The sequence below is a fragment of the Bos indicus x Bos taurus genome, chromosome 16 (genome assembly GCF_003369695.1).
Source record: "Bos indicus x Bos taurus breed Angus x Brahman F1 hybrid chromosome 16, Bos_hybrid_MaternalHap_v2.0, whole genome shotgun sequence".
Taxonomy (NCBI): Eukaryota; Metazoa; Chordata; class Mammalia; order Artiodactyla; family Bovidae; genus Bos; species Bos indicus x Bos taurus.
In genome coordinates, this window is record NC_040091.1 from 9,029,397 (window position 1) to 9,054,863 (window position 25,467).

Consider the following 25,467-nt stretch of genomic DNA (forward strand, 5'->3'; position numbering starts at 1 on the left):
ATAGGCTATGGTCCATGGGGGTCGCAAAGAGTTGGATGTGACTGAAGTGACTTAGCATGCATGCATGTATACTTTTAGAATATCAGGCACACAGTAGGTTCCATGGTGGCTCAGACAGTAAAGAATCTGGCCCTTGGTTCAATTCCTGGGTTGAGAAGATCCCCCGGATAAGGGAACTGCAATGCATTCCAGTATTCTTGTCTGGGGAATTCCATGGACAGAAAGACTCCATGGGGATCTCAAAGAGTCAGAAATGACTGAGTGACTACACTTTCACTTTCATGTGATAAAATGATATCGTAATAGAAAGCGCTGCTACCAACTCTTAGTGTGGGAAAAGCCTGAAGTAAAAGTTGAAGAAAGAGCATTAAAGAGTTAAAACTAAAATTCCAATTTACTAAAAATAACAAGAGAATCAAATGACTATGTATGTGCCTCTTCTCCCAACTTCTCAATGAAAGTGTGTGAAATATTGTAAGTTTTCAAATATGAATATTTGGGCCACATTTTCTTTATATACATCTTTACTAATTTTAGCATATTTGATTTGGGTTTTTTATTTGAGACTCAGGCATAAGTGATTTTTGTTGAACATTTTAATTGTTGAGCCTCTAAGTTATGGAAACTTAATGAGCATTCCTAACATGCATTTTGCTGCCTGAACCCATGTTTCTGTCTTATTGAATTATGCTAACTTTTAAATGTTGAATCAGCCTTGCACTTCCCAGATAAAACCTATCAGTCATGATAATATTTTTCTTTTAATATATTGCTAGATTTCATTCACTAATACTTTGTTGTTTCTATTTTCATTAGTGATTGTTGTCTACAGTTTACTTCTGTTGTAGTGTCTGCATCTAATTTTTATATCAGACAAAAGCAGTCCTTATAAAAGGAATACAAATTTTTAGATACACTTTTACTTTATGAAAATGTTTGAATATAATTGGTATTATTTCTTCTATACATGATTTGTAGGAATCTCCACTGAAGTCAACTTGACCTGGAAAAGTTGATGTTTCTGGAAAGTTTTCAACTATGAATTAAATTTATTAAACATATATAGGGCCACATAAGTTTAATACATATTGTAATCACTGTAATATATATTTCATGTGTTATGATATCTTCTATGTTTTAATTTGTTTTTTACTTTTTTTTTTTTCCCCTTGGTCATTCTGGCTTGGTTTATCAGTTACATAGTTCTTTTCAAGCAACTGCTTAGTCGATTTCATTAATTTTCTCTGTTGTTTTTATATTTTAATTTCCTTTTTTTTTCATATTTTATTTTCTATTTTTATTTTTTTAATTTTATTTTAACCTTACAATATTGTATTGGTTTTGCCATATTTCAAAATGAATCTGCCACAGGTATACATGTGTTTCCCATCCTGAATCCTCCTCCCTCCCCATACCATCCCTCTGGGTCATCCCAGTGCACCAGCCCCAAGCATCCAGTATCGTGCATCGAACCTGGACTGGTGACTCATTTCATACATGATATTATACATATTTCAATGCCATTCTCCCAAATCATCCCACGCTCTCCCTCTCCCACAGAGTCCAAAAGACTGTTCTATACATCAGTGTCTCTTTTGCTGTCTCATATACAGGGTTATTATTACCATCTTTCTAAATTCCATACATATGCGTTAGTATACTGTATTGGTGTTTTTCTTTCTGGCTTACTTCACTCTGTATAATAGGCTCCAGTTTCATCCACCTCATTAGAACTGATTCAAATGTATTATTTTTAATGGCTGAGTAATACTCCATTGTGTATATGTACCACAGCTTTCTTATTTTAATTTCTGTTTTTGTCTTATTATTTATTTATCTTTTTTTAGGTTTAGTTTCCTCTATTTCTCTTTACTCTTTTCTATTAAGTTCCTTTCTAAATAGTACTATTTGCATCTTATAAAATTTTATACATTGTGGTTTCATTTTCAACCAGTATTAAATATTTTTTAATTTCCAATTGATGTTTTCCTTTTTTATGTGTAAGCTAGTTTAAAGAGTGATATTTATTCTACATATTTAGGAGTTTCCTAGGAATTTTTCTGTTCTATGATTCATTCTTAATATAATTACACTTTGACCACAAAATTTACTTTATATGATTTCAGTTACTTGACCATGACTCAGAATTGGGCCTATCTTTATTAAAGTCCTATGTCCACTTAAAGTGTATTCTTTTGCTATTTGGTGGAGAGTGGTACAAATATAAATCAGACCTAATTTCTTGATAGTTTTGATTGTATCTTTCAAATTACTACTAATTTTATTGTTTTTATTGAAAGAGAAACTCCCCAGGAGAGTAGGTACCCAATATGCTACTGGAGATCAGTGGAGAAATAACTCCAGAAAGAATGAAGGGATGGAGCCAAAGCAAAAACAATACTCAACTGTGGATGTGATTGGTGATAGAATCAAGGTCCGATGCTGTAAGGAGCAATATTGCATAGGAACCTGGAATGTCAGGTCCATGAATCAAGGCACATTGGAAGTGGTCAAACAAAAGATGGCAAGAGTGAATGTCGACATTCTAGGAATCAGCGAACTGAAATGGACTGGAATGGGTGAATTTAACTCAGATGACCATTATATCTACTACTGCGGGCAGGAATCTCTCAGAAGAAATGGAGTAGCCATCATGGTCAACAAAAGAGTCCGAAATTCGGTGCTTGGATGCAATCTCAAAAACAACAGAATGATCTCTGTTCATTTCCAAGGCAAAGCATTCAATATCACAGTAATCCAAGTCTATGCCCCAACCAGTAACACTGAAGAAGCTGAAGTTGAACGGTTGTATGAAGACCTAAAGACCATTTAGAACTAACACCCAAAAAAGATGTCCTTTTCATTATAGGGGACTGGAATGCAAAAGTAGGAAGTCAAGAAACACCTGGAGTAACAGGCAACTTTGGCCTTGGAATACGGAATGAAGCAGGGCAAAGACTAATAGAGCTTTGCCAAGAAAATACACTGGTCATAACAAACACCCTCTTCCAACAACACAAGAGAAGACTCTATACATGGACATCACCAGATGGTCAACACTGAAATCAGACTGATTATATTCTTTGCAGCCAAAGATGGAGAAGCTCTATACAGTCAGCAAAAACAAGACCAGGAGATGACTGTGGCTCAGATCATGAACTCCTTATTGCCAAATTCAGACTTAAATTGAAGAAAGGAGGGAAAACCACTAGACCATTCAGGTATGACCTAAATCAAATCCCTTATGATTATACAGTGGAAGTGAGAAATAGATTTAAGGGCCTAGATCTGATAGATAGAGTGCCTGATGAACTATGGAATGAGGTCCGTGACATTGTACAGGAGACAGGGATCAAGACCATCCCGATGGAAAAGAAATGCAAAAAAGCAAAATGGCTCTCTGGGGAGGCCTTACAAATAGCTGTGAAAAGAAGAGAAGCGAAAAGCAAAGGAGAAAAGGAAACATATAAACATCTGAATGCAGAGTTCCAAAGAATAGCAAGAAGAGATAAAGCCTTCCTCAGGGATCAATGCAAAGAAATAGAGGAAAACAACAGAATGGGAAAGACTAGAGATCTCTTCAAGAAAATCAGAGATACCAAAGGAACATTTCATACAAAGATGGGCTCGATAAAGGACAGAAATGATATGGACCTAACAGAAGCAGAAGATATTAAGAAGCCATGGCAAGAATACACAGAAGAATCGTACAAAAAAGATCTTCACGACCCAGATAATCACGATGGTGTGATCACTGACCTAGAGCCAGACACCCTGGAATGTGAAGTCAAGTGGGCCTTAGAAAGCATCACTATGAACAAAGCTAGTGGAGGTGTTGGAATTCTACTGGAGCTATTCCAAATCCTGAAAGATGATGCTGTGAAAGTGCTACAGCCAATATGCCAGCAAATTTGGAAAACTCAGCAGTGGCCACAGGACTGGAGAAGGTCAGTTTTCATTCCAATCCCAAAGAAAGGCAATGCCTAAGAATGCTCAAACTACCGCACAACTGCACTCATCTCACACGCTAGTAAATTAATGCTCAAAACTCTCCAAGCCAGGCTTCAGCAATATGTGAACCATGAACTTCCTGATGTTCAAGCTGGTTTTAGAAAAGGCAGAGGAACCAGAGATCAAATTGCCAACATCCACTGGATTATAGAAAAAGCAAGAGAGTTCCAGAAAAACATCTGTTTCTGCTTTATTGACTATGCCAAAGCCTTTGACTATGTGGACCACAATAAACTGTGGGAAATTCTGAAAGAGATGGGAATACCAGACCACCTGACCTGCCTCTTGAGAAATTTGTATGCAGATCAGGAAGCAACAGTTAGAACTGGACATGGAACAGCAGACTGGTTCCAAATAGGCAAAGGAGTTTGTCAAGGCTGTATATTGTCACCCTGTTTGTTTAACTTATATGCAGAGTACATCATGAGAAACGCTGGACTGGAAGAAACAGAAACTGGAATCAAGATTGCCGCGAGAAATATCAATAATCTCAGATATGCAGATGACACCACCCTTATGGCAGAAAGTGAAGAGGAACTCAAAAGCCTCTTGATGAAAGTGAAAGTGGAGAGTGAAAAAGTTGGCTTAAAGCCCAACATTCAGAAAACGAAGATCATGGCATCCGGTCCCATCACTTCATGGCGAATAGATGGGGAAACAGTGGAAACAGTGTCAGACTTTATTTTTTGGGGGCTCCAAAATCACTGCAGACGGTGACTGCAGCCATGAAATTAAAAGACGCTTACTCCTTGGAAGGAAAGTTATGACCAACCTAGATAGCATATTCAAAAGCAGAGACATTACTTTGCCAACAAAGGTTCGTCTAGTCAAGGCTATGGTTTTTCCTGTGGTCATGTGTGGATCTGATAGTTGGACTGTGAAGAAGGCTGGGCACCAAAGAATTGATGCTTTTGAACTGTGGTGTTGGAGAAGACTCTTGATAGTCCCTTGGACTGCAAGGAGATCCAACCAGTCCATTCTGAAGGAGATCAGCCCTGGGATTTCTTTGAAGGACTGATGCTAAAGCCGTAAGTCCAGTACTTTGGCCACCTCATGCGAAGAGTTGACTCACTGGAAAAGACTCCGATGCTGGGAAGGATTGGGGGCAGGAGGAGAAGGGGACGACAGAGGATGAGATGGCTGGATGGCATCACTGACTCGATGGACGTGAGTCTCAGTGAACTCCAGGAGTTGGTGTTGGACAGTGAGGCCTGGCATACTGCGATTCATGGGGTCGCAAAGAGTCGGACATGACTGAGCGACTATCTGATCTGATCTGATCTGATTGATTGAAACAGAAATCTTAAAGCTACAAGTGTAGTTTGTATTTTTATTATATTTATGTGAATTTCCTGTAGACAGCATATATTTATCCTTTTTTAAAAAAAAATCCAGTATACCAATCTTTATATTTTAGTTTGCTTTTTTATTTTATTTTATTTATTTATTTATTATTATTATTTTTTTTACAACGAGCGACGTCGCTCGCAGGGGCTGCTGGGAACGCCGCTCCCAGCCTCTCCCCTCCCCAGACACGGACCTTCCCGGGCCGCGCCGCTTAGTTTGCTTTTTTAGATCATTTAAATTTCCTTAAATTATTGACATGCTTAGATTAACATTTATAAACTTTTTTTTTAAATTATTCTGAGGGATTCCTCTATGGTATTCCTTTAGTCTCATTACTGAGCTGGCCTTTTCTCTCTGTGTATGGAGTGGATTTTCTCAGTGATTTCTACCCTCTTTCTCATGACACTCTGCACCTTCCTCTGGGAAGCCGCCAGCTCTCCAGGAAACGCTCTGGTACCCTGCCCAGCTCTCAGTGTCATTTGTGAGCACCCATTGAGGCCAGTGGAGAAGAAAGAGTTAATGAGGCCAAACTCCCCCTCACAACTACCGAAGTCGATAGTTTCTCCCTCCAGTCCATACTCAACTTTTAGAAATCCCTTGAAAGTGTGGCTGAAACCTAATTATTGTCTTCTAAGAGAGCTTTGGTTTAATTTTGTTCTCTGTTCCCAGGAGGCTCTTATGACTGTCTGTCCTTCAAGTCTTGGTCTTTGCTTCTGTGTCAAACTAGTTGATTATCCTGTGACTTTAGATTTTTAATGAGCTCAAGAAAACGATATGACCTTATGCAGTATATGTTTTTCCTTGGTGAAATGTTGGAAACAATGTCTTTTCCAGCTTTCTGTATACTAAGCAGAAGCTCGAAATCTAGGAACATCTTCTTGTCACTAGCATTTCATTGCCATTCCCCTCAAATGTTTTGAATACTAAATAGATCATGCAATAATTTACTTTTAAAGCACAGTTTATATTTTTTTAGCTGAATTGGAAGTAAAAGTTACTTTCAAATCCTCTTTAACCTCTGAACTAGAAATTATCATGAATTTACAAGGCAAATATAAATTTTAGAAGCTTTATTTCTGAAGAAATAGACTCAATTCAAAGCTATTTTTCCTTAAGACTGAGCTATCAGTTGGTCATATCATCTAAAATAAGACTTTAATAACAAGATTTACCTCCAATAATGTAATTGCCACAAACTTTGAAGCATGAACATAAGTATGAAAACGAAAAAAATTTCATCCCTCAAAAGGTTTCTGTGCTGTGTAAAGATACTAGTCTAAGCAATTGTCAGATATCCTGATTTATTTCTAGAGGACAGCAGTGGGTCTATAGTCAGGCTTCTTTATCCACAGGATTCTCTAGGCAAGAATCCTAGAGTGGGTTTTCATTTCCTTCTCCATATAATTAGCACATTAGTAAATGTTTTTGTGTATTCTTTGAATTTGTAAATATGAACCTGAAAATGGGCTTTGCTTACCATTCCTTTGAGTAAATCAATGGCTAACTAAGCAGAAGGCTTGGATCTACTGTATATCAAACTTGTTTTAATAAACTCAAGCAGGCTAGTCTAAGAAACTGCAGTCTTAATCATCATACTATCAGACTCTTTTAATACATGTTAATGGAATTCACTTTTTTTAAATTTTTGATTTGTTGTTGTTGTTAGCTGTGGTGATTTCACATAGAAACCTAAAAAAAAAGTAAATATACATAGATAGAAATAATCATAACGTCTCTATCTGAAGCAGGGTAAGGGCCCTGGTATCTGAGGATGTGACCTTCTCTTGCATTTACTTACTCTTCTTGTTGTTCACTGTCCTGTCACTCAGTCGTGTTTGATTCTTTGTGACCCCATGGACTGCAGAACTCCAGGCTTCCCTGCCCTTCACCATCTCCTGGCACTTGCTCAACTCATATCCATGGAGTCTGTGATGCCATCCAACCATCTCATCCTCTGTTGTCCCCTTCTCCTCCTTCCTTCAATCTTTCCCAGCATCAGGGTCTTTTCTAATGAGTTGGCTCTTTGCATCAGGTGGCCAAAGTACTGCAACTACAGTTTCAGCCTCAGTGCTTCCAGTCAACATTCAGGGTTAATTTCCTTTAGGATTGCCTGGTTTGATCTCTTTGCTGTCCAAGGGGCTCTCATGAGTCTTCTAAGTTCAAAAGCATCAGTTATTTGGTGCTCAGCATATTTTATTGTCCAGCTTTCACATCCATAGATGACTACTGGACAAACCACAGTTTGGCTATATGGACCTTTGTAGGCAAAGTAATGTCTCTGCTCTTAGTGTTGTACAGACCATGAAGGGGAAATATAAAATGCCACTTTGGGTCACATTTTGAAAATACTATTCAGATGAAAATGATTTTTTGTAAAACACTTGAAAGAGTATATATATATATATATATATATATATATATATAGTTGCTGTCTTTCAGTCACTAAGTCATGTCTGACTCTGCAACCCCATGGACTGCAGCATGTCAGACTTCCCTGTCCTTCACTGTCTCCCAGAGTTTGCTCAAATCCATGTCCATTGAGTTGGTAATGCCATCCAACTATTTCATTCTCTGTGACCCCCTTCTCCTTCCTTCAAACTTTCCCATCAATCTATCTATAATAATTACAACATATATAAAAATGTATAATTCAATGATTTTTCACCAAAATGTATGTTTAGGTCTAAGGAATAGATAGACATTGACAAGTCCACCAAATACTCTCTATTTTCAGTAGTCAGTTCTCAGTAGCATTGATAACTGATTGTGAAAGAACAAGTTTTCATGTTCTTTCTATTATCAGATATTGCCCCCAGTGTTTGCCCACTTGCCAAGATCTCTGTAACATGAAAATTTTCCATCATCTCTAAGATGTTGCTTTGATTAAATTGCCCATTTGGTTTCTCCAGACCAGTGAGAGAGTTAACATATTTAATGTTAAGGAAAATAAGAAAACAAGATAGAACTCAGTAAAACAAGAAAGTTTCCAGGAAGCACTGCTATGTTCTCATGTTCTCTTTCTAACACTGATGGGCTTGTGTCCACTCTACTTCCCACTTGAGGGACCAATGGTGAAAGGTAAATAAAACTCTACTACTGGGAAGTGTTCCAAAATAACCTTAAATTTCTCTCTTCCATCAAACATAGACCCCAGAATAAACAGAATAATTGCCATAATATTTTACCTAAGCTACTTTCCTTAGGTCATTTCCTTGACCACCTCTCAAGTTTGAAGTAAAAGGTAGTATTAGGTTGCATGTTACAATGATTAGTATTCCTCTCAGCTGTGTTTCACTCCCATCACCCTTGAAATTGGTTTCCTGTCTTTGGTCAAGACTAAGTGAGCAGGATTAATATATTTTACTTCTGGGTAGAAGTTTCTAGAGCCTGCATGTGCATCCACATCCTCTCTTTTTCTTCTTCAGCTTCTAGCAGTGTTCAGAGAATGTGTAAGTCCTGAGTGAGAACAAGATCAGTGTAGGAAAATTGTGAAGAGCCTGAACATGAGTGAAGAATAAGCTTTTTTTTTTTTTTTTTTGATGTCACTAAGATTTAAGAGTTGCTGTTACTAAATTGTAAACTTGTCACTAAGATTTAAGAGTTGCTGTTACTAAATTGTAAACTAGCTCATCCAGACCAGTACAAGAATATGGTATTATCATCTTGCTTTATGAGCAAAGAAACCTTGGGCAAATAAGATTTCATCCCTGACCATCAGAGGATACTGCTTCCTTTAATTCAGTGGTTTTGCATCTTGGTTGGCAAAGCTCCAGAATTCTCTAGGGATTAAACAGGATAGCGTGAGTGGGAGAGGTTGCAGGCTGGAAAAAGGGAGATCTCAAGTCCATTTCAACCACATATTTTAAAAATTATTTATCTTTGGTGTGCTGGGTCTTCTCTAGTTGTGGCAAGCCAGGGCTATTCTTTGTTAAGTGCTTGGGCTTCTCATTTCAGTGGCTTCTCTTGTTGTGGAGCACAGGCTCTAGGCACTCTGGTTCAGTAGTTGTGACTCAAGGGCCCTAGAACATGGGCTTAGTAGCTATGGAACACGGGCTTAGTTGCTCTGCAGCGTGTGGAATCCTCCCAGATCACGAATTGAACTGTGTCCCCTGTATCAACGGAGAAGGCAATGGCACCCCACTCCAGTACTCTTGCCTGGAAAATCCCATGGACGGAGAAGCCTGGTAGGCTGCAGTCCATGGGGTCGCTAAGAGTCAGACATGACTGAGTGACTTCACTTTCATTTTCACTTTCATGCATTGGAGAAAGAAATGGCAACCCACTCCAGTGTTCTTGCCTGGAGAATCCCAGGGACGGGGGAGCTTGATGGGCTGCCGTCCATGGGGTCACACAGAGTTGGATGCGACTGAAGTGATTTAGCAGCAGCAGCAGCCCCTGTATCAGCAGACAGATTCTTAACCACTGGACCACAAAGGTAACCCTCAACTCCTGGAGCTGTAGTGATCAGCTACACTACCCACCCTCCATACATCAGGACTCTATGTAAGATTTGAATTAACCAAACTTGGTTCCTCTCAGTTTATTGTAATATACCATGACTAAAAGAAGGTTGTATGAACAGAAAGGAAATAGTAGTCATATTATCTTTAAGACTCAAAAGAGTAAGATGTTTGTTTTATTAGGCTTTTAGCCGTGTCCATTAGAACAGACCTGCTCAGCAGATGCGATCCTAAGTGATAATTATTTCCTAGATCCAACTATAACTTTTTTGTGCCTTTAATGAGGATTTTTCCACTAGGAGCATCTTCTCAAATAAAGGAAATGAATGTTATAATCTCCTTGAGAGTTACATACATCAATGGTTTGTCATTTTACATTTCTCTCAACACATTAATAATTTGTCATTTTGCATTCCTCTTTATACATTAACGGTTTGTCATTTGGTCAGTAGGTTAGTCTCTTGTGAATTTGCTTAATATGAGCTATTTCCACGAAGGTCACACTCCTTCAAGCATATGCAAATATTACAAACAAATCGTGGAATTTACAACCACATCTGAGTTTGCAGCCTGAGGCCCTGTCTGGGCAGGGAGCCAGACCCTTCATATGACAGGTATCATCTCTCCCAAATACATCTGTATCTTTAACATTAGGCAGCTCGGTCTATCCTTCGTTAACTTTTTATCTACATTTAGCACAGTAAAAAGAATTGAGAAGCTTACCAGCTCTGGTCTCATACTCAAATATAAATTTAATCAAGAGAGTAAGTATTGGACCTGGAGAATATCTGTTTTTATTTCCAGAGTACTAAGTTATACTCTAGGAGAGATTGACAGTGTCTTTGTGCCCTGAACAACTACTGGGAGTTCTAAATGTCCCTAACCTTCCAAGAAAGCAAATTTAGCATCAAGAATGCTAGTTGCCTACCTTCAAAATTTCAACTTGCTAGAACATTTTTTTACAATTAGTATTTGAAATACTATGAGTGTTGTTATAACTTCCTGCAGCACTACACCTAAATAAACCATAATTTTAACACTTAATGATTCAGAACTAGAAAACATATAATAAAAGTAGGTAAGTATAAACTAGTACACATTATGGGGTGGCAATTTTTCACAGCAAAATTCCAGCCATGGAGCTTTTCTGTAAAAAACATAGTTTTATGACTACTGTTTCCCCGTCTCTTTCAGCTGAGTTTTCTAAAGGGAAGTTGAAATCAGAAACTTAAATGTCTCTAGCCTAAAACTGCAACCAAATCCTAAATTCAACTTTTTCTAAATTAAAATACAAGCCATCATTTGAAAGACTTTGGAGAGGATCAACTGAACAAGTTGCAATTGAAGTTTATAAAACAAAACAAGAGCATAAATACCCTATTTTTTTTTATAGGAATCCTTTATTATCAGTTATTTAAACTGAATTCTTGACTTAAAAAATTCTCACTGCAGTGTATAGGAAGGAAAGACACCCTTTGGTAAATATATACTGAAATAGATTTGGAATTTTTTTTTTTTTTTAATATCTTTATTTTCCAATTAGGCTTCTTTTTTTCTCAAAAATGCTGAAGTTGGAGAGACCTGTGAGATGATGCTGTATAAAATATTTCTCTAACAGGGCATGTTTTGTTACTGTTACCCATATCTTTAGCTGATAGACAAGTAGCAGTAGATTTTATCTAAAAAAATCAAGGCAACAAACCATAATGAAATCACTTGTCCAGTCTGTTCCTGGATTATGATTTTAATACTTTTATCTTCTATTTTTCCAGTTTTCTGTTATATGATGAAAAAGAGTTTTAATTGGTCCAGTCAATTAGGATTTTCCAAATTTATTTCTCTTTTTTAATGTTAACTGTAACCTATAAATTCACTATAATCTTTTATCACTAAAACTATTCATTTTTAAGACCTGTCCTAATCAAATAAGTGAAATATATGCCACAATATTAGAATACACACATCACACACACACATATGCATTCACAGCTGTAACATATTCTGCTTATAAAGTAGTTCTTAAAGGAATATAGAAAACCATAATCTACTTAAATCTTTCTTTAAAACTTGAAAATAATCCCATTTTTCTCCATTGTTTTGAATTCACCTATATTTCTATTTTAAGTCATTTGACTTGTACTTGACTCTTGAATCCTGATGTTGGGAAAGAGTGAAGGCAAAAGGAGAAGAAGGCAGCAGAGATGCTTGGATGGCATCCCTGACTCAATGGACATGAGTTTGAGCAAACTCAGGGAGATGGTGAAAGACAGGGAAGCCTGGCATGCTGCGGTCCATGGGGTTGCAAAGTGTCAGACATGACTTAGCAACTAAACAATAACAAATTTGACTCTTGGACCCAGATTTTCTCATTTTTCTGATATGGACTGTTCCATTGACTTTAATTATATTACTTATATCTTAGGTAGAAAGGTAGATTCTTCTTTTCTCATTGAAGGATAGAATAAACTTTACATACAAAATATGGTATATTTCAGTGGTGTTTTTCCAGATATGAATTGGAAATGGAATAAGCTCTTTGTGCAACTCTCTGATGAGAATTGCAGCCTGTAAGGCAGTACACTGCAATCCTCTATTTTCAAAAGAGAACAAGAATGATTACATTTGCAAGTCAATGAAGAGAGTGACATGGGAAATTCTTTGTTATTAATGTTCTGCTAGATAGCCATTTACCTTAAAGGAGGAAAGTTTTAGGAAAATTGAAACAGTAAAAATGCTACTCAGAAGAATGACTATTTCATCCAAAAGTTGCTCAGGAATGTATTTATTTGTAGAGCCCAGGGATATGTGAAAAAAAATGAACACCCCTAATAGAAAAAAAAAAAATCAAATACTCCAAACCATGTGCAAAAAGTATGTATCCCTCTGTATATAATAATCTTTTGGTTTCACCAGGCTGTATGTGATAGCTTTAATGATTAGACTTATTTACCCACATTTCACTGATATAAATAAGCATATATGACCACAGAAGTCCCCTTAGTTCTCTTCTAATCATTAGTGCAATAATTGATTCCAGAATATCTTGTTCACAAGAATTACAGGTGAAAAGAACACCATGCACTTGGACGTCTGGCAGAAGGAGAAGATGAATGCTTCCACCTCAAACATTTCAAAAGCTTTAAATAAGAGGTCTACAAAATATATATTGTAGTCTCAGACATTAGATATCTATATAAATTTTAACAAAATAAAATTCTGAAAGATTTTATGATATTTCATATTCAGAACATTTAAACTTCTCAGTGGAGCTTCTTAAAGTCTTGGGGAAGATTCACATTCAATGTAAATATTGTTCAATCATCAAGCTGTGTCCAACTCTTCACGACCCCATGGACTGCACCATGCCAGGCTTCCATGTCCCTTCAGTATCTCCCAGATTTTGCATAAGTTCATGTCCACTGAATCAGTGATGCCATACAATCATCTCATCCTCTGTCATTGTCTTATCATTTTGCCTTAATCTCCCAGCATCAGGGTCTTTTCCAATTCATCAGCTCTTCACATCAGGAGATGCAGCTTCCAGATCAATCTTTCCAAAGAGTGTTCTGGTTTGATTTCTTTTGAGATTGACTGATTTGATCTGCTTGCTTTCCAAGGGACTCTGAAGAGTCATCACAATTTGAAAGCATCAATTTTTTGACGTTCTGCCTTCTTTATTGTCCAGCTCTCACATCTGTACAAGACTACTGAATAGACCAAAGCCTTGAACGTGGAATGTTAGGTCCATGAATCAAGGTAAATTTGACGTGGTCAAGCAGGAGATGGAAGAGTAGACATCAACATCCTAGGAATCAGTGAACTAAAATGGAGAGGAATAGGTGAATTTAAATAAAATGGCCATTATATCTACTACTATGAGCAAGAATCACATAGAAGAAATTTAATTGCCCTCATAATCAACAAAAGTTCAAAATTCAGTACTTGGATGTAACCTTAGAATGACAGAATGATCTCAATTCATTTCAAAGGCAAACCATTCAACATCACAGTAATCCAGGTCTATGTCCCAACCACCAGTGCTGAAGAAGCTGAAGTTAACTAGTTCTATGAAGACCTAGAAGCAATCTAGATGTCCATCAGCAGATGAATGGATAAGAAAGCTGTGGTACATATACACAATGGAGTATTACTCAGCCATTAAAAAGAATACATTTAAATTAGTTCTAATGAGGTGGATGAAACTGGAGCCTATTATACAGAGTGAAGTAAGCCAGAAAGAAAAACACCAATACAGTATACTAACGCATATAAATGGAATTTAGAAAGATGGTAACGTCTGAGTGAACTCTGGGAGTTGGTGAGGGACAGGGAGGCCTGGCGTGCTGAGGTTCATGGGGTCGCAAAGAGTCAGACACGACTGAGTGACTGAACTGAACTGAATGACAACCCTGAATACATGACAGCAAAAGAGACACAGATGTATAGAATAGTCTTTTGGACTCTGTGGGAGAGGGAGGGGCGGGGGATGATTTGGAAGAATGGCATTAAAACATGTATAATATCTTATAAGAAATGAATCGCCAGTCCAGGTTTGATGCAGGATACAGGAAGCTTGAGGCTGGTGCACTGGGATGACCCAGAGGGATGGTATGGGGAGGGAGGTGGGAGGGGTGTTCAGGATGGGGAACACGTGTACACCCATGGCAGATGCATGTTGATGTATGGCAAAACCAATACAATATTGTGAAGTAAAATAAATAAATAAATAAAATAATAAAAAAAAGAAAAAATAAATAAAACTTCTTAGGACTAACACACAAAAAATATGCCTTATTCATCATAGGGGATATGAATGCAAAAGTAGGAAGTCAAGAGATTTCTGGAGTAACAGGAAAGTTTGGCCTTGGAATACAAAATGAAGCAGGGCAAAAACTAATAGAATTCTGCAAAAAGACTACACTGGTCACAGAAAACACTCTTTTTCAACAACACAAGAGATGACATTACACATGGACATAACCAAATGGTCAATATTAAAAAGAAAATTTTTATTGTTATATTGTTTGTAGCTGAAGATGGAGAGGGCTGTATACAGTCAGCAAAAACAAGACCTGGAGCTGACTGTGGCTTAGATCATCAGCTCCTCATGGGAAAATTCAGTCTTAATGTAAATATATTTGGTCTATTTCAACAGAAAATATAAAGTATCCTTTTTAAAAGACTCTCTCTCTCTCTCTTTTTTTTTTTTTGCTTTTTACACATAGCCAGTATTACTAAAATCTTTACACTTGCAAGTATGAAGTGATTAAATGGTGTTTTGACAATTGTTTCCACAGTGTTATGATGTGTATTGAGTCCTTCCTACTTGTAAGTCTGTTTAGTTGGACTGACCTTTGGCCCAAGGCAATCTTTGCATGCATATATATATAGAATATATCATTGACCTAGGATGGGGAAGGATTTCTTAAGTATAAATTGAGTGAAATAAGCCACTTGTAGTAAGACAGATTCTTCTTGATTCCATTTATATGAAGTAGCAAACATAGTCAAATTCATAGATTTCAAGTGTGAAATGCTGGTTCTAGGAGCTAAGGGGAAAGAAGAAGAGGACTTACTAATCAAAACTTACAGTTTCAGCTCAACAAGATGAATATATTTACAGATCTGCTGCAACTATACTGTACCATACACTTAAAATGTATTTATAATAGAACATCTCATGCTGTGTTTTACCACACAACAAAATAAAACTAAAAAACAAAATTTCAAAAGCCAAACACAATACAGAATACTAATATATGAGGTTATAATAGAATTAAAGATTTCTATTTAGTAAAGCATATCACAAAATTAATAGAAAGATAACATTAAGAAGATATTCTACTATGTTAAAACTGAAAAATTATTAATGTCTATAATATCCAAAGACTTTTGCATATCATTAAGAAGAGGGCAACTCAAGAGAAAAACTGGTAAATAGTATAAATAGGAAATTTGCAAAAGGAAACTTTACATGGAAACAATATTCAAATTAGAATTCAGACATACAAATTAAAAATAAAAAGATAAAATAATATTCTACTAGACTGGCAAAAAAATAAAGTTAAAAATTTAATTGTTGGTGAATAATGGGAATAGGGACCCTAATGTGTTGGTGGCTGGAAGGAGAGCAGAGAACAGCTATTCTGAGATTAAGCTAGCAGTACAGAGAGGGAAGAGGGAGGACGGTTCAGGATGGGGAACACGTGTATACCTGTGGTGGATTCATGTTGATATATGGCAAAATCAATACAATATTGTAAAGTTAAAAAATAAAAATAAATAAATAAATAGCACAAAGTCCTGCAGTGTTCCAAAGGGAATATGTACAAATATGCTCACTTAAAAGTATTTGTCATGTAAAGATTTGGAGGTGATATCATTTTCCATTATTGTAAGCTGGGTGCATACTGTGATCTACTGTCCAGTAATTTGAAAAAGTATTAGATATAAATATAACAATAGAGTGTTTTAAAACCAGATTTATCTATAAAAATGAGATATTAAAAAATGTGGAATTTAATACATTCCCCTTAAATATAAATACACACTTTGTAAGAATATACCTAAATAAAATGTATATATAATTGTTGGTTGTTGTTTTTAGTCACTAAGTTGTATCCAATTCTTTTAAGACCCCATGGACTATAGCCCACCAGGATCTTCTGTTCATGGGGTTTCCTAGGCACGAATATTGGAATGGGCTGACATTCCCTTTCCAGGGGATCTTCCTGACCCAATGATAAAATCCTCATCTCCTCCATTTGCAGGTGGATTCTGAGAAAGCTAATTCTTAGGTAGGTTGATAAGGAGACCAGGGCCCTTGAGGAGGAGAAAGGGACATTTTTTTTTTTTTTTCTTTTCTATATTCCTTCATCTTAGTCACATAAGACTTTTTTTTTTTAAGCTCTGAGTTGTTATGGGAACAATCTATTTTGCCTGAGATTAACCTTCTTTAAGTCCAGAGTTAATGATTGCACAAAAAAACAACTCATCTTGCTCAAGGGTATATTTTTCCTTAAACTCTATGCTAATAATTATATAACAGCAATGTGTCTTGCTTGACCACATGTTTCTCCTTCTTAAGAACCTCTGACTAACCCTGTTATCTTAGGATGTGTGTTGTGGTAGTGGGTCTGATAAGACCTTTCTATTGTTAGTAATAAATTGAAAAAGCATATAAGACCTTGGTAGCAGTAGCAAGTCGGGCATTCTCTGCCCTCTTCTGATGTCAATGTCAGAAGCTTTCTCTGTCCCTTTTTCACCATGATAAATCTTTTGCCACATAAAGCTCTGAGGGACTGAAGCCATGTCTTTGGTCCTGAAGCAAAAGTCTCTCCTTTGCAGATCATGAACCCAACACTCTTCACCATAAGCTATCGATTCTTTACCACTGAACGACCAGGGAAATCCTGAATATACAATTAACACAAGGTATGAGTACATCATTGGAGAAGGAAATGGCAACCCACTCCAGTGTTCTTGCCTGGAGAATCCCAGGGACAGGGGAGCATGGTGGGCTGCCATCTAAGGGATTGCACAGAGTCAGACATGACTGAAGCGACTTAGCAGCAGCATGAGTACATCATGAGAAACACTGGACTGGAAGAAACACAAGCTGGAATCAAGATTGCCAGGAGAAATATCAATAACCTCAGATATGCAGATGATACCACCCTTATGGCAGAAAGTGAAGAGGAACTCAAAAGCCTCTTGATGAAAGTGAAAGAGGAGAGTGAAAAAGTTGGCTTAAAGCTCAACATTCAGAAAAGGAAGATCATGGCATCTGGTCCCATCACTTCATGGCAAATAGATGGGGAAACAGTGAAAACAGTGTCAGACTTTATTTTGGGGGCTCCAAAATCACTGCAGATGGTGACTGCAGCCATGAAATTAAAAGACACTTACTCCTTGGAAGGAAAGTTATGACCAACCTAGATAGCATATTCAAAAGCAGAGACATTGCTTTGCCAACAAAGGTTCGTCTAGTCAAGGCTATCGTTTTTCCTGTGGTCATGTATGTATGTGAGAGGTTAACTGTGAAGAATGCTGAGCGCCGAAGAATTGATGCTTTTGAACTATGGTGTTGGAGAAGACTCTTGAGAGTCCCTTGGACTTCAAGGAAATCCAACCAGTCCATTCTGAAGGAGATCAGCCCTGGGATTTCTTTGGAAGGACTGATGGTGAAGCTGAAACTCCAGTACTTTGGCCACCTCATGCGAAGAGTTTGACTCTTTGGAAAAGACTGATGCTGGGAGGGATTGGGGGCAGGAGTAGAAGGGGACGACAGAGGATGAGATGGCTGGATGGCATCACTGACTCGATGGGCGTGAGTCTGAGTGAACTCCAGGAGTTGGTGATGGACAGGGAGGCCTGGCGTGCTGCGATTCATGGGGTCGCAAAGAGTCGGACACGACTGAGCGACTGAACTGAACTGAACTGAAAGGTGGCCTATTGTAACAGGAGAAGAATTGAGTGTAATAGATGTGAATGAAGGGGAATAGATGAAATTAAACAATAGAGGAACTGTACAAATTCCAACAATGATAGATTGACATAGTTGAAGTGAAAAATAAAAGACAAAATTGAACAAGTACCAAAATCTTTAACTCAGAAATTTAAGACTACATGTTCAGTTCCTATGACTGCCTTCTTTTCATCTACATTACAATATAATCCTGCTATGTTAAGTTTTCTATGTATTTTATATTTTGATTGATATTATGAATAAGATTTATGTTCATTATACTAGCTTGTCAAAAACACCATATGTAGAAAACAATTATTCTCTCTTTAAGGATATTTTAAACAAAAGTATAAAGAATTGCCTTATTAATCCTAAGAATGTTCATAAATTTTCCTGGATTTTGCAGGCAAATAAGTATTTCTTCTGTTGGAAACAATAATTTGTGTTCTTATTTTCTTTGTAACTGAATAATTTTTGAAATATCAGAGCTATTTTGAGCAAGTCATTGCCATCTTGTTACTTGTTCTCATTTTCAATATTTGTTATTATTTTTCTTTATAACTGAATTGTTGGCACATAAAAGCCATTTTAAACAAAAGTGGTCATTTCTTCCATCAGTGTTTTGTCATTCTACTGTCACTTTTACATATTATTTTTGCTTTAATATGTGATAGATATTGTTAGTCATATTATGAAAGTTTCCTTTCATTCACACTTTATTCATAGGTTTTCCTTGTTTGTATTATTTTCTTTTTTAAAATTATTATCATTATTATTTTTTACTTCACAATATTCTATTGGTTTTGCTATATATCAACATGCATCCACCACGGGTGTACAGGTGTTCCCATCCTGAACCCCCCTTCCACATTCCTCCCTATACCATCCCTCTGGGTCATCCCAGTTCACCAGCCCCAAGCTTCCTGTATCCTGCATCGAACCTGGACTGGTGATTCATTTCTTATATGATATTATACACGTTTTAATGCCATTTTCCCAAATCATACCCCTCTCCCTCTCCCACAGAGTCCAAAAGACTGTTTTATATAATCTGTGTCTCTTTATTTTCTTAACATTAATTTGATATTATAAAAAGACCTAATAAAACATAAATTGACTTAAATTGAAGAAAGTAGGGAAAACCACTAGACAATTCAGGTATGACCTAAATCAAATCCCTTATGATTATACAGTGGAAGTGAGAAATAGATTTAAGGGCCTAGATCTGATAGATAGAGTGCCTGATGAACTATGGAATGAGGTTCGTGACATTGTACAGGAGACAGGGATCAAGACCATTCCCATAAAAAAGAAATGCAAAAAAGCAAAATGGCTGTCTGGGGAGGCCTTACAAATAGCTGTGAAAAGAAGAGAAGCATAAAGCAAAGGAGAAAAGGAAAGATATAAATATCTGAATGCAGAGTTCCAAAGAATAGCAAGAGATAAGAAAGGCTTCTTCAGCGATCAATGCAAAGAAATAGAGGAAAAAAAGAGAATGGGAAAGACTAGGGATCTCTTCAAGAAAATCAGAGATACCAAAGGAATATTTCATGCAAAGATGAGCTCGATAAAGGACAGAAATGGTATGGACCTAACAGAAGCAGAGGATATTAAGAAGAGATGGCAAGAATACACAGAAGAACTATACAAAAAAGATCTTCACAACCCAGATAATCACAATGGTGTGATCACTGACCTAGAGCTAGACATCCTGGAATGTGAAGTCAAGTGGGCCTTAGAAAGCATCACTACAAACAAAGCTAGTGGAGGTGATGGAATACCAGTTGAGCTATTCCAAATCCTGGAAGATGATACTGTGAAAGTGCTGAATTCAATATGCCAGCAAATTTGGAAAACTCAGCAGTGGCCACAGGACTGGAAAAGGTCAGTTTTCATTCCAATCCCAAAGAAAGGCAATGCCAAAGAATGCTCAAACTACCACACAATTGCACTGATCTCACACGCTAGTAAAGTAATGCTCAAAATTCTCCAAGCCAGGCTTCAGCAATAAGTGAACCGTGAACTTCCAGATGTTCAAGCTGGTTTTAGAAAATGCAGAGGAACCAGAGATCAAATTGCCAACATCTGTTGGATCATAGAAAAAGCAAAAGAGTTCCAGAAAAAACATCTACTTCTGCTTTACTAACTATGCCAAAGCCTTTGACTGTGTGGATCACAATAAACTGTGGTAAATTCTGAAAGAGATGGGAATACCAGGCCACCTGATCTGCCTCTTGAGAAATTTGTATGCAGGTCAGGAAGCAACAGTTAGAACTGGACATGGAACAACAGACTGGTTCCAAATGGGAAAAGAAGTTCTTCAAGGCTGTATATTGTCACCCTGCTTATTTAACTTATATGCAGAGTACATTATGAGAAACGCTGGACTGGAAGAAACACAAGCTGGAATCAAGATTGCCGGGAGAAACATCAATAACCTCAGATATGCAGATGACAGCAGCCTTATGGCAGAAAGTGAAGAGGAACTCAAAAGCCTCTTGATGAAAGTGAAAGAGGAGAGTGAAAAAGTTGGCTTAAAGCTCAACACTCAGAAAAGGAAGATGATGGCATCTGGTCCCACCACTTCATGGGAAATAGATGGGGAAACAGTGGAAACAGTGTCAGACTTTATTTTTCTGGGCTCCAAAATCACTTCAGGTGGTGACTGCAGCCATGAAATTAAAAGATGCTTACTCTTTGGAAGGAAAGTTATGACCAACCTAGAATAGCATATTCAAAAGCAGAGACGTTACTTTACCAACAAAGGTTCGTCTAGTCAAGGCTACGGTTTTTTCCTGTGGTCTTGTATGGATGTGAGAGTTGGACTGTGAAGAAGGCTGAGCACCAACTAATTGATGCTTTTGAACTGTGGTGTTGGAGAAGAGTCTTGAAAGTCCCTTGGACTGCAAGGAGATCCAACCAGTCCATTCTGAAGGAAATCAGCCCTGGGATTTCTTTGGAAGAAATGATGCTAAAGCTGAAACTCCAGTACTTTGGCCACCTCATATGAAGAGTTGACTCATTGGAAAAGATTGTGATGCTGGGAGGGATTGGGGCCAGGAGGAGAAGGGGATGACAGAGGATGAGGTGGCTGGATGGCATCACTGACTCGATGGACATGAGTCTTGGTGAACTCTGGGAGTTGGTGATGGACAGGGAGGCCTGGCGTGCTGGGATTCATGGGGTCGCAAAGAGTCGGACATGACTGAGCATCTCATCTGATCTGATTTAATAAAACATAAGAACTACACATTTGGGCTTCCGTGGTGGTTTAGGTGGTAAAGAATATGCCTGCAAGGCGGGACACCCCATTTTGATCCCTGGGTCAGGAAGATTCCCTCTAGCAAAAATGGCAACCCACTCCAGTATTCTTGCTTGGGAAATATCATGGACATAGGAGCCTGGCAGGCTACAGTCCAAGGAGTAGCAAAGAGTCCAACAATACTGACAGACTAATACATATATTTTTAATTTAAAAAATCCCCCAAATTATGAATAATATTACATAAATTGGACTATTATACAGCACCTTCCAATCATGGATAAAATTTGTGGGTTCCCCTAGCTTGACTACGAGAAGGCAATGGCAACCCACTCCAGTACTCTTGCCTGGAAAATTGCATGGACAGAGGAGCCTGGTAGGCTGCAGTCCATGGGGTCACACTGAGTCAGACACGACTGAAGCGACTTAGCAGCAGCAGCAGCTAGCTTGACTAAGGATATATATAGTATATATTTTTTCTATTACTGGGTCATAAATTATTAAAACAAATGTGTTCAAGTAGCACACATCTATTATTTCACATTTTATGGGGATCAGAAATCCAAAGATGACAGAGCTGAATCAGCTTAGGTTCTCATGATGGGACTGAAATCCAGATATTGGTCAGGGATATGGTTCTTAATGAGGATTCGGGGTATTCTAAGCTCACTTGTGGTTGGCAGAATTCATTTGCATCCTGTTGCAGAATTAGGATTCCTATTTTCCTGTTAGCTGTTCTTCAGTGACCTTCTCAGCAACTGGAGATTGTTCCTTGGCCTGTGCCTGAAAGTGAAAGTGATGGACTCTTTTCGACCCCATAGACTGTAGCCTATCAGGTTCCTCCACCCATGGGATTTTCCAGGCGAGAGTGCTGGAGTGGATTGCTATTTCCTTATCCAGGGGATCTTCCCTGAAAGGCACCTCAAAACATGAATGGTACTCTCCTCCATACCACCCAATGCATGTTTCTCTGGTTTCCTCTCCTGTGACCAGCTGAAGAAAACTTTATGCTTTTAAAGGATTCACATAGTTAGATCTGGCCTACCAAAATAATCTCCCTATTTTATTTATTTATGGCCATATCACATGCTATACAGGATCTTAGTTCTCTAACAGAGTAGCAAGCCTGCATCCTCTCAGTGAGAACACAGAGACCTAACAACTGCACAACCAAGGAATTCTGACAATCTCCTTATTTTAATGTCAACTAACTATGGATCTTAATTATATCTGCAAAATCTCTTTGCAATAGTTCTTAGCTAAACTTTTAACTAAATATCTAGCAGAAGAAGTATGAACAGAAAGGGTTGAGAATTGGTGTGAGGGGGGACACCACCCTAAAATTCTATCACAAAAGCATTGCTAGAATACCATATCCATTCAGTGAGGATCCTGTCGTGGGTGAAATGTTCCCTTTATTATTCATGTAGAGAATTTTATACATTCTTTGTCTTTGCAATCTAACTCTTTGAGATGCCATGGACTGCAGTCCTCCAGGCTCCTCTGTGCACGTGTTTCCCAGACAAGAATATTGGAGTGGGTTGCCATTTCCTCCTTCAGGGGATTTTACTGACCCTGGGATTGAACCACCTCTCCTGTATTGGCTGGTAGGTTCTTTATCACTGAGCCACCTTGTGCAGAGACACTGCAAGAAGTCACTTGACTGGGTAATTTTTAAGATTGTCATGACCAGTTCTTTATCGAAGTTTTTTTTTTTTTTCTGTAAAATATTCTTTCCTCTTCTTATTGTTAGTGATTTTAATATCTGGTATTTGTTTAGAATGGCTTTTGCCAGATTTCTTTAAAGTTTCCCTTACTATAATCTTTTCTTTAATTGAATCACTACATCCAGCCCATGATGAAGGGGAAATGAATTAAACTCTACCTGGGGATGAGTTGGAAAAGAGGGGGTGTAACTACATGAATTATTTATAGTTCTCCTGTAAAGAAGATCTGTCCTTGTTTCTGATTACTTATTTATATCAACATGGACTTGTGAATATTTTATACTTTGGGTTCTAATCTGATTTTTTATATTTATTTTGTGGCTCAAATTTTTCCAGCTTTGGCCATTAGGAGTTCTTTCAGAACCAGTGTTCATACCGAATGGAACTCTTGGGCTTGAGATCTCTGTAGTCTCACTTGAGTCCACATTCAAGTGGCCTCCATGCTTTGTTTAATGCTCTGCTGTCACCATCTTAACATCTTAATCATTTTACTTTAAAATCTGTGTTCTCTAATTGACATCTGATGGTACAGTAATGTGCTGGACTCTTGGAGACTTCACTCACACAGAGTTCCTCTACATGACTCCTCTTCCTTGGGGCACTGTCCATGCCTGTTCCCAAATCCTTTGAATCTATGGGCATGATCTGGCTTTTTTCTCTCCCTAGGGGACCAGAGATAACGGATGGTTGGCTTTCAGGTGACCTAGGTCCATTTGGCATGAGAAGGACTGTTTTCTGCCATCACTCTTTGCCCAGGATTGAAAACGGAGAGTCCAAGTTGTGTACATGTGCCCTGGAAGTCTCAGTGGGGCACAACAGGTAGCTCCTGTCTCTCTGGTTGGCAGCCAGCTGGAGACTGTGTCCTGGGAGGATCTAGTCTCTAGCTTCTAGCCCAACCCAAACCAGGAAATCAGCTACTGTGTCCCAGGGCAGAGGCTAAGATCCCTGGGAATTATTTCTGCTGTAGGTCAAGACAATGGGCTCTTGGGAAAAAACAAACAAACAAAAAAATGACCAACTCAACTTTTTGCCTGTCCACATGCAGCTGGGCTGTAGCCTGTCCATCCAGGAGCTGAGGCTGACAGGAGGTGGAATACTTCAGCTCTCAGGCCTTTAGTCAAGGGACTTAATGAGCTCTCAGAAGCCTGTGAGAGTCTTATTGGCCCAGGAATAATTCTGCTTCCTTAGAGTGCACCCTCTTAGCAAGTTCCATGTCTGGAAGAACATTTCCTTCCTTGCCCAACCTTCCTGATCTGGCTTCCATTTGTCTCTTTGGGCCTGCTGGAGTCACCCTTGGGAATAAGCTACAAAACATAAATTGTACAATTTTTGTAATTCTATTTACAGGTTAGATGCTCTGATGTTTGCCTTTTAAAGTGATCATTACACAATATAAAGATGAACAGTAAAATGCATACAATGTTTCAAATTTCAAATTTTCTTTTCTTAGGAGAATATTGAATAATGTCTTATTATAACATAGAGTTGGAGCATAAAGAAGGCTGAGTACCAAATAATTGATACCTTCGAATTGTGCTGAAGACTCCTGAGAGTCCCTTTCACAGAAAAGAGATAAAATCAGTCCATCCTAAAGGAAATTAACCCTGAATATTCACTGGAAGGACTGATGCTGAAGCTGAAGCCCCAATACTTTGGCTACCTGATGCGAAGAGCCAACTCATTGGAAAAGTTGCTGATGCTGGGGAAGATGGAGGGCAGGAGAATGGGCAGCTGAGGATGACAGAGGATGATATGGTTGGATGGCATTACTGACTCAATGGACAGGAGTTTGAGCAAACTACTGGAGATAGTGAAGGACAAGGAAGCCCGGAATGCTGCAGTTCGTGGAGTCACAAAGAGTCAGACAGGACTTAACAACTGAACAACAACAACAACATACCATAGTCTCATAAACAACAGTGATTTATCTGACAGTTTTGGAAGCTGGGAAGTCCAAGATCAAGGTACTGTCAGATTCAGTGTCTGGTGAGAACCCCCTTCCTGGGTCAGTGATAGTAGGCTTTTCACTGTGTCCTCACATTGCAGAAGGTGGGAGAGCTTTCTGCTGCTTTTATAAGGCACTAATCCCAATCATGAGGGGTCCATCTTCATAATCAAACCACCTTCCAAAGGCCCTACCTCCAAATTACTCATGTTGGGGATTAGGTTTTAAAATATAAATTTGGGGGGCAC